This window comes from Sorex fumeus, unplaced genomic scaffold (assembly GCF_029834395.1).
Source record: "Sorex fumeus unplaced genomic scaffold, SorFum_2.1 ptg000003l, whole genome shotgun sequence".
Taxonomy (NCBI): domain Eukaryota; kingdom Metazoa; phylum Chordata; class Mammalia; order Eulipotyphla; family Soricidae; genus Sorex; species Sorex fumeus.
In genome coordinates, this window is record NW_026606060.1 from 26561090 (window position 1) to 26572312 (window position 11223).

An 11223-nucleotide genomic window follows, 5' to 3' on the forward strand; every position below is an offset into this window, starting at 1 on the left:
TAAAAAAATTATACACCAATATTTATGATTTTAGATGCAAATATCCTTAATATATTATTAGTAAATAAAATTCGGAGAACCATATACATACAGATATACCTACATATGTGCATGTATATAAATTATATGCCTGTGCTAGTGGGGTTTATTCCATGTATCCATGGCTGGCTCAGTATTTGAAAATTAATCATCATGTTTATTTAGCTGGGCTGGAGTGATAGCACAGTGGGTAGGGCGTTTGCCTGCACGCAGTCAACATGGCCAACCCGAGTTCTATTCCTCCGCCCCTCTCGGAGAGCCCGGCAAGCTACCAAGAGTATCTCGCCCGCACGGCAGAGCCTGGCAAGCTCCCCGTGACGTATTCGATATGCCAGACACAGTAACAACAAAGTCTCCAATGGAGACGTTACTGGGCCCGCTCGAGCAAATTGATAAGCAACGGGAGGACAGTGTCAGTGACAGTTTATTTAGCTGTATTTACAGACTTAAAATGAAAATCAAATATCATAATCAACTAATGCTGAAAAAGCATTTAACAAAACATAAATTTCACTTCTGATTAAGAAATCTCTGAAAATAAGGATAGTGGAGGTGGAGAGATGGTACAATGGGTATGGATTTAACTGCAGACCCAGGTTAGTTTCCCAGCACCACATGTGGTCCCCCAAGCCTCGCCAGGATGAGGAACAATCCCTGAGTACCTGAGCACTGCTAGGCGTGACCCTAAAACCAAAAATATAGAGGGGTTTCAGTTTGATTAAGAGCATCAACAAAATAAAATTAGAGATAACATTATATTTAATGGTGAATAATAATGCTGCCCCATTAAGATGAGTAACAAGGAAAGAACGTCTACTCCTACCACTGTTACTCAACACAGTTTTCAAGGTTCTATTCCATAACTCTAAGTCCAGAAAATAAAAGAAAAGATATATAGGTCAGAAATAAAGGTTCAAAAAAAAGTTCCTCTTTGTAAACAGAAAGTCTATCTACATAGAAAATCACAAGGGGGGCCAGATCGTTAGCACAGCGGGTAGGGCGTTTGCCTTGCACGTAGCTGACCTGGGTTCCATGCTCAGTGTCCCATATGGTCCCCTAAGCACCGCCAGGAGTAATTCCTGAGTGCAGAGCCAGGAGTAACCCTTGAGCATCGCTGGGTGTGACCAAAATAAGCCAAAAAAAGAAAAAGAAAATCACAAGGAAGCCACACAAAATTCTTACAACTAGTGAGTTCATCAAAGCCACAAGATAAAAAATAAGCATATTAAATTAAGTTTCTATACACAAGCCATTAACATGTGGACACAGATTAACTATCACTTCATGTATAATTTAAACAGTGATCTTGCACAAACTGGATCACTAACTCTTGCTAAAGTAACAGCAGTGATAGATATGGATTAACTTCAGACTGTACTGAGTTACCTATTTTGTCCTAGCACTGGGTGAAAAAAAAATCACACAGTGATCTTGAAATGACAAAATGATAAAAATGAGAATAAGTACATAGCTTCTATTGCCCCTTCTAGAGACAAAAAGGAATTGTTCAGTATCAGGAATGTCTGAATTTCACTATTCTGGTTGGGAGTTGGTGATAAAATTTTGCCAGGGGGAAGAGTGAACATGGCTGAAGAGGCACTTTCTTAGTCAGCACTTTTCTATGATTATGACAAATTTTAACATACAAAATTGCAGAATCTTTTCTGCAGTTGTATCACTCTGGACAAGGAGTCCTCAGACAGAAAGCGGAATGGGAGATGGTCAATAGGGTAGTTTCTGTGGAGCAACACACAGTAGTTACGAAAAGAGAGCGAGGCAAGCTATTTCTGCTGTGGGAAATAAGCTTCAGTTGCAAGTGGCTGATAAGGTTCTAAATGCTGCCCCGAGAAGCTGGGTGGTGATGGGGGAGGTGAGCCCCTAACTCCTCATCACCATTAATTCCCCCCCACACACTTTTTTTTTACAACCTCTGAATTGGGAGACAAGGGAATGTGAGATGGAGACAGAGGTGAGAACCAGTGACAGGTACCATTGCCATTACTTGCAATCTGACAGGGAGATGATTTCTGAAGTGAGCTCTGCCCATCCCAACCCAGAAGGGAGCAAACAGGAGTCAAGTGACACTTGCCTTGCTGAGCCAACACACTCAGCTTCTCCCAAGCTCTCACTTTCTGCCAGCAAGTAGGCTGGATCTCCCAAAGCATATCCAGTTAGCAAGGAGCCCTTGTTTGCTGGCTCTGAGTTCCAGCAGCTTTCTACTCAACCCCAGGTTATCCATCCACACACAGACCTGCGTGGCCTCAACAGAGCTGTTGTGGGATGATCAGGTTCTGGTGATCACAAGACCCTCATTGTTGTTCAGATCTTCTCGATATAGATTCTTAGGTACCTTGGAAGTACTTCAGTCTTAAAGCCTAGTCCCCTAAGGTAGAAATAATTTGGTTATTTCACAGTTGTTCTTAGAACTAGGTGGAACTGTACACCCTAGTACTCAGAGTCTAGTACCCCAAGTAGCCCAACCAGCTGTTCTAACTTGGCACAGACAATTGTGATTGAGCCCCTCGCCCTCCTCCTCCCTCCCCCTGCCCCTGGGCTGGTTATTACCTAATCTGCTCAAATGTACTGCACAGAACCACCAGGGCACCTGCAAGTTTAAACAACTGGCTACAGCACAGGACTTTTCAAATCCGGTGCCACATTTCTCATTATTATTATTATTATTATTATTATTATTATTATTTTGGCTTTGTGGGTCACACCTGGCGACGCACAAGGGTTACTCCTGGCTCTGCACTCCGGAATTACTCCTGGCAGTGCTCAGGGGACCATATGGGATGCTGGGAATCGAACCCCGGTTGGCCTCTTGCAAGGCAAACACCCTACCCACTGTTCTATCGCTCCAGCCCCAGGTGGTGCCAGACATCTTTCCGAACACGTAATATCACCGTGTAGAATACTGAACAGCTCTGTTGAATTTTGGCACCACAGTTACTTCCAGATGCCATCAACAGAAACTGCCCAGCAGCTAGGAAGGCCGGTTTTCTGTTACAGCTATTACTGGTATCTGTGACCACAACCCCTACTCATTGCCCAAGCCTGCTGGACTGACACCACAGCGCTGCTGCACTTGGTACTGAGTGTGCTGGAACTATAGATCAGGCCTGCCAGACCTTGGTACCATAACTGCTGCATGGTTCTTGTGGCCACAGATTTCTAGATATATACAGATGCAGAGCCAAAGTCACTGTAATTTGCAGTTACGAAGCCCTGATTGCTCCCCAAATTGGCACAAATTTGGTGGACCTTCACCTCTATCCTCAATTTGGCATGAAGCAGAATGTCAAGACCAAGGAACTTCCACATGAACAGAGGAAGACAAAAGCCTGAAAAAGACCTCAGGCACATTAGAATTTTGTATTCTTCCTCATGAAGACTTCCAAGCAACAGTCCTAAAAATACTCACTGTAATGAAGAACTCAATGGAAGAGAACTATAAAGGCAGATAAAGCATGAGAAAAGTTTAAACAGAAACTGAGCGAAAGAGCATAGTAGATAAACATGGAACACTGTACAATTCCATGCAATATAGTATACAACCATACAATATCAGGCTAAATGAGGAACGGAAAAAGCCAAAAATGGAATTAATGAGCTCAAGCAAACGTTAGTTAGAAGGAATCATTTAAAAAATTAAAGTTGGGGCTGGAGAGATAGTACAGCAGGTAGGGCAACTTGCCTTGTATGCAACCAACCTGGGTTCAATCCCTGACATCCCATATGGTCCCCTGAGCAATGACAGGAGTAATTCCTGAGGCAGAACCAGGAGTAATCCCTGGGCATCACTGAGTGTGGCCCCCAAATCCCCCTCCCCCCAAAAAATTAAAGTTGTAGAGATAATAAAAGAGGATAAAGTGTTTCCCTTGCAAATGGTCAACTGGGTTCAATTCCCCCACCCCATATGGTTTTCCATATGGGGAAGTCTGACAGGAATGGTCCCTGAGCACAGAATCAGGAGCAACCCTTGAGCACTGCCAGGTATGACCTCCAAACTAATAATAAAAAAAAGTATGAAAAAGAAATTTTACTTCTGGAGGCCAATGAACAGCGGGGTAGGGGCCTACAGTAAGGAGACATGTGGGGCCTCATGGAAAGGGGGCGGGGCCGGCCCTTCCCACCTCAATGAGACCCCGAGTTGCCATCCAGAATAAGCCCTCTGGCTACTCAACACGCGGCTCAAACCATAATCCCAGAGACTCAGAAACAAATCTCACAACCCAGCCGCTTTTGGCAGAAGTCCATCCAGATTTAGTTATTAAGATTTCAGAATTCCAAAATCGCATGGCCGCTACTGCGGCCTCATGACATTATATACTATTCATTATTAGCAATAATAATTTCTACTAGCAATAGAAAACAAATTGTCTAATGTTGCCTTTTTGGCAGATGTGAGTGTTGGGGTAAAATCCCAAATACTAATGGTGGGTCTGGTGTCAAAATATTGAATGTAATCAAAGTAGAGAGAGAGAGTAATGTGAAAACCATCTGCTCCACAGGTAGGGGAAGAGGTGGTATGGGGGGTATATTGGGGTTTTTGGTGGTGGGAAATGTGCACTGGTGAAGGGACAGGTGATTCATCATTGTATGACTGAGACTTAAACTGAAAGCTTTGTAATTGCTCTCACCATGACTCAATAAATAAATATATAATAATAATAAAAAAGACATTTTAAAATGAAGAATCTAAAAGAATTATGGAATAATATATGCAGGAATGATATCATATCATAGGGGTTTTAGAAGGAGAGGAAAGAGAAAATGAGGAACTGTTGGAGAAAGAAAGAAAAACTGAAGTATTCCCCAATCTGAAGAGGGAGACATACAACCAGATCCAGGAAGCTAAGGACATCCAAGCAAAATTACTAGCCTCAGTCTACTCATTTGGAAAACTGAAGGAAAAAGGCTTGGGGGCTGGAGCAATAGCACAGCAGGTAGGGCATTTGCTTTGCACATGGCTGACTTGGGTTCGATTCCCAGCATCCCATATGGTCCCCCAAGCACCACCAGGAGTAATTCCTGAGTGCATGAGCCAGGAGTAACCCCTGTGCATCGCCGGGTGTGACCCAAAAAGAAAAAAAATTAATAAGGCTTGCACTATATTCTGAATTGGGCAAATATAAAGGAGAAAATGTTTCAAATTTTATATATAGCTACATATTTGGAGTCAGTCTTATGAAACAGAAGTTGCTTTATTAATTTTCTATTTTATTGGTTTTAAAATACCTCTCAATCCACTCTTCTCTCAGACTTTCTTTTCATATTGAATTTGAGAGCTTTTGTTGGAAAGAAAAGTTTTTGAGATGAGGCATTTTAAAATCAACTCTTCTAGTTGCAATCTGCCATTTCACTGGTCAGAAGAACTGAAAACTGTGAAGTATAGTCATCTACATTAAGACAGTTAGTAATCAAACTGAGAATAGCACAAGGCAAAACTTCTGGCATTCAGGTCTGGGTTATTTCACTAACTTATGATGTTCTGTTCGGAGAGCCCGGCAAGCTACCGAGAGTATTCGATATGCCAGACACAGTAACAACAAAAGTCTCCAATGGAGACGTTACTGGGCCCGCTCGAGCAAATCGACGATCAACGGGAGGGCCTTTACCTTTTACCTTTATGATGTTCTGTATTTTGATTCCTAAATATTCCTAATCAATGACATTAAACTCTACAGTAGCTAGTAATTTGCTACAGTAATAAAATTTATTGTCTAGGACTGGTGATCCCTTTTCATTATAAAAACTTTTACATGATATTTGGTTCAGGGCTATATAAAAAAAATTTACAAATCTAACATTTACTGATAATACAACATAAATACATCTTTTAACATATTTTTCTATTTTATTTTATTTTGGGGGTAGGGACACATGTGTTGGGGACCAGGTGGTACCTAGGAAACGCCCCAGGGTACTTTGCATGCAAGGCAAGAGAAAGTATCTAGAAAATGTATTTCCTGCTTACTATCTCTCTCTCCTCACATTTCAAAACCTTATCTGACTCTTTAAAAGGGGCTGCAACCCAAAGTTTAAGAAGTTAGGGTCTAAAATAATAACTTTTATATAATATCCCATAGATAAATAGGTAAAATTTGTAGACATATTTTTAGAGGTGGTTTGAGAAACTGTAGATAGATGGAATTCAGTGGTTATACATGTAGTGTACATATTTGGAAAAAGCTTGTTGGTGCCACCTAGTGTAGATATTAATAGTAGCAAATCAGAAGACACTTTATTTCCCTTTTGTGAAACTGTTTCATTAATATAGTAAAAGTCATTGTCAACTATCTCAGTCACTTTATTTCTATAATATTTTACGTGGAAAATACTTTTCATAATACAAAGGGAGAGTTTAGCTTTTGGATTATCTATAAAATTTACCTCTACTTTCTTCTCGATAGAAATTAGTCTATAAGTTACTTTCAAGTTCAAATTATTTGTTAATTAACTAAAATTAATGTTAAGAATGAGACGTTATTTACAAATATCCTTTGGATTTCTATAAAATAAGTTAGTGTAAGTGTTTTAAAAGAACTAATTTGTGTTTTTAAAGCTTCATATATTTAAAAATTCTTTTAAAAATATGCAGTTCAACTGATTTCTGAACTAATCAAATATTGTTCTGTTAAAATACATTGTGACTATTCTAAACACTAATGTCATAAGGACTGCAATTAGAATTAAGTGAGCAATTTAATTATTAGAAGGGTTTTGACTCTTTGAAGTTTTCTAATGAACAAATGTTTCTTTCAATGAAAACTTATATTTAATAGATATAATCCTTTTCCTAACATCAAAGCAACTGTTTAAGCAGGGCAAACCCATCTCAACGACTATTGAATACTTAAAACCTTAATTACTTCTATATCCTCACCATATACCAATTTTCTTTCCTTTATGAGGGGTCATGAAAGGAATGAATCATAAAGTAATTTGTTTGTTCAAGCTATTATTAACTTTAGAAATTGCTGGTCTTCTGGGCTAGCCCACTTATCAAAGCTATTTCAGAATAATTATGACAAGGATGACTGGATACTCAAATACACAAAAGATATTTGGTATGCAAGTACAGGGAACTTGTTAAAACATTCCATGGAGGGAACCTGAATAAATATAAGGGAGTAGGATAGAAAGATAACCAGAGAGAGGAAAGGGACCAGTGGAAGAAAGAGAAGATAAAAAAGATTTTAGAAAGAGCTCTCAGCTACTATGATGGAAAATATGAGAAAGGTGTCAGAGAATGCTGGAGTGGATTAAAAAACTTGGACAGGAGAATTTAGAAAACATGTGAAGTGTTCATTTAAACATTTTCACCTCTATGTAAATTATGGCTTCTCTTTTCTCTTCTTCTTAAGGTTCACTTTAACAATTATATATATATATATATTTAAACTACTAAATTATATTTTTTCACTGCCAGTTCAAAAATTACTAAGGATATATGATACACTTGAAAACAATTTCAAGAACTGGGGTCAAAGATGAAATTTAACACCCATTAGTCATGTCAGTTCTTCATTTAAGTAACATACTGATAATTTCATTCTTTAAAAAAAAATTAGAGGTGCCCCATAAACTGAGCATCATGTTAGAACCTCGTTAGAAAGCCACACTCAGGAGCTGCCATTTTGCCCCAAGTCAGAACCCTGTGAAACTGTACTTCTTCATATTTCACAGAGAACGTATACTGACATCCTAACTCAGGTCACACTGACACACAAAACTAGCTGCAGCCGTAAAAATTAAATTATAGTTGGAATGGTGGCAGGGCCAAAGACACTGAAAGGCTTCCTGGAACCGGCACAAGAAAATATAAGCAATTGGTTTGTAACAACAAATCTGGTCCTGGTAGCTTGGACAGGGAGGAAAGAGAGCAACACTCAGCTGGTTCCCCCAGAGTTCACAGGCAATGGGAATGGCATGGAACGTGAATTGAAAAGAAACTAACTCCTCTGGACCAATGGGAATGCAAAGCAGAATGGCCCAGCACTTGGGTGTGGGGGTGTGGGGGTGGGGGGGTAGTGGGGGGAGATGGTAGCCCCGAAGACTCAACCAGTAATGAGCAGCTGCTTAGCTTCTCTGATAAGAGCTTTAGAGAGGAAACACTGAGGATGCTTAAGGTGCTTAAAGAAACAATGGATCTGCAGCCAATGAAACACAAGAAGCTACAAAAGCATAAATGAGAAAAGTACAATCAGAAATTACAGAACTCAAGAATTTGGTAGGTGAAATGAAAACTTTACTGGAAGGTATCAGTAGCAGAGAAACAGTAGTTGAGGACAAGATCAGTGAGCTCCAAGTTGAGATGCAATAAACCTCCGGAAAACAGCAGAAGATGGGGGGGAACACCTCAAAATAAAAGAGTAGCAGCTCAGGAGGTACAAGAATCATCAGAATCCCGGAGGCAAGGAAGGTGATTCCGATGAAGAAGCAGAAGTCAAAGTAAACATCACCAAGAGTTTCCAGAGAACAAGAGCGCATGCCTCCAGATTCAAGAACCCAAATGGTTCTGCTAAAACAGACCCCCCCCAAATGGTGGTAGGAAAGAGTACAGTGGATAAGGAGTGGGGAACACACTTGCCTTGCATGTGGCCAATACAGATTCAAACTCTGCCACCACATATGGCTGGTCTCCTGAGAATCAGCAGGAGTGATCTCTGAGCACAGAGACAGGAGTAATCCTTGAACACAGAGCTGGGAGTAAGTCCAATAACCGCAAAGGCAAAGCAAACAAACAAAAACGGGGGCAGAGTGATAGTACAGTGGGTTGGATGCTATCTTACACATGGCCAGTCAGGGTTTGCTCCCTGGCACCCTAAATGGTCCCCCAAGTCCTACCAGGAGTACAGGAGCTTCTATATGTTCCTCCAATGCCTCAGACCCAGATAGAAAGGAAAGACGGCATGTGGGGAGCTGAGTTCCACAGTGATAGCCACCAGCATGTGCCAGGAGGCTCTGAATATGTGACAGAGATCACAGTCACTGGCACCCGTGGTTTGATCCCTGGTAAACACAAACCTCCCTCCTACTCCAACCTCTTCCTACCCCAGCACTGCTGGGTATAAGCTGTGGAAGTCCTGAGCACATCTCTTTCTCTTATCTCTGGGTACTCATTTGTTTTATTGTTTATTTTTAGTCCCTTACGCAGTTATGCCCAGGGCTTATTCGAGGCTCTGCTCAGGGATCATTCCTAGTGATGGTGGACCATAATGGAGTGCCAGGCACTTGCAAGGCCAGCACTGTACCCACTCTACTATCTCCAGCCTCTCAGTACCAAACTTTTTGAGGGTTTATTCTACAAACTTTTGTTTATCAATGCTTTCTTTTTATAATATAACCAGGATATAGTGGCTGTTAAATTGGGAACCATATGGGGTGCCAGGGACCAAACATTGGCTGGCCATGTGCAAGGCAAGCACCCTACCCACTGTATTATCACTCTGCCCCTCGTTTTTGTTTGTTTGTTTGTTTGCTTTCGGGGTTATTGAACTTATTCCCAGCTCTGTGTTCAAGGATTAGTCCTGGTAATATGCCAGGTGCACCACCAACAAATATTCTCTCTTAAAGAGATAGGTGACTATATTTTATTTCTTACTACATTTCCAGTGCTTCAATCATAATAAGTCTCAAGTTACTGGAGTAGAAAAGGAGAGCATAAAAAGCCATTTTGTCAAAGGCTTTGAATACCTTGTTTAGTTATTTTGCAGGACACTGTATTACTACTTATAAACTTTTTATTGGGGGGGGGGGGATTTAAAAAAGACCACTAGTGGTTCTCTCTTTTTTTCCCATTAAGTCCAAAATGTTTAATATTTAGCATATCATCGATTTCTTATGTTGCATAGAGAAACAAAAGAAATTAATGGAAAATATTTTTTTATAGGTTTTTAGGCCAGACCCAGTGGTGCTTATGGGCATTTCCTCAATCTGTGTTTAGGGATCTTTCCTGAAGGTGTTCAGAGGATTGTATGCGGTACCTGCAATTGAGCCAATGTTGGCTGCATGCAAGTGCTTTAATCCCTGTATTATCTCTTCAGACTCTCAATGAACAATTCTTTAAACCAGCAAATATTTGTTGGGTACTTAATATTGCTAGATGCTAGGTATAAAACAAAAAATAAGATAAGGGTTACTCTCAGAGTTTAAGGCAGGTAGGGAGTTAGAGTGAAGTACACTGCCTAAGGAAACACTTTTGTCAAATTGATTAAAATTTGTTATAGGGAACAATAATAAAGCTGAGAGCTGAGATATGAGTCAGACACATAAGAAGGGAATAATAAAGACTATTTTAGAATATCACTGTCACTGTCCTCCTGTTGTTCATCGATTTGCTTGAGCGGGTCCAGTAATGTCTCCATTGTGACACTTGTTACTGTGTTTGGCATATCGAATATGTAAGAAAACAAATGTGAAAAAGGAGCAGAAGGAATTAAGGTAGTTTGAGATGACTAGAGCTTTAAATTCTTGATCTTCTGGTATTTGCATTTTTGAGATGGAAATAAGACATGGGATTTTAAGACAGATAAATAAGAATGTGAGAAGCCAGCGGGAAGAAACCCTGGTATGAAATGGGTATTAGTCTCAAAACACAAAGAGAAATGAGGGAGCGATGGAGTAAAGGTAATTCCAAGTGCTTAGGGAACAGATGGGATGTGGGCAGAAGATAGGAAGGTGGTTGGGCTGTGGGTGGGTAGAAAGGGAATGAATATTTTAATGAGAAGAACTATTGTATCTTGGCCTAAAATGGGATAAAATAACTTAGATTATTAAAGTGGGAAAGGAGGAAGTGATAAGGTTTGGTATCTAAGTTACAAATGGATGCCCTTAAAAATAAGAAAATTTGAATTTTATCTTGAGGATGACTGGGAGAGAGTGAAAGGAATAAGGAAAGGAATAAAATAAGGAATAGTGAAAAGAATAAAATAATACTTTACTTAACAGCCACTATATCCTGGTTATATTATAAAAAGAAAGTATTGGGAAACAAAAGTTTGTAGAATAAGCATGCAAAAAGTTTGGTACTGAGAGGCTGGAGATAGTACAGTGGGTACAGTGCTGGCCTTGCAAGTGGTTGGCACTCCATTATGGTCCACCATCACCAGGAATGATCCCTGAGCAGAGCCTCAAATAAGCCCTGGGCATAACTGGGTATGGCACAAAAAACAAATA

The 11223-nt window shown here is 40.1% G+C and overlaps 1 pseudogene; it reads left to right on the forward strand.

Annotated features, from left to right (window-relative positions):
- Positions 1-1347: 1347 nt before the first annotated feature.
- On the forward strand, positions 1348-1446 carry LOC130029259 (uncharacterized; annotated as a pseudogene).
- The last annotated feature ends 9777 nt before the right edge of the window (positions 1447-11223 follow it).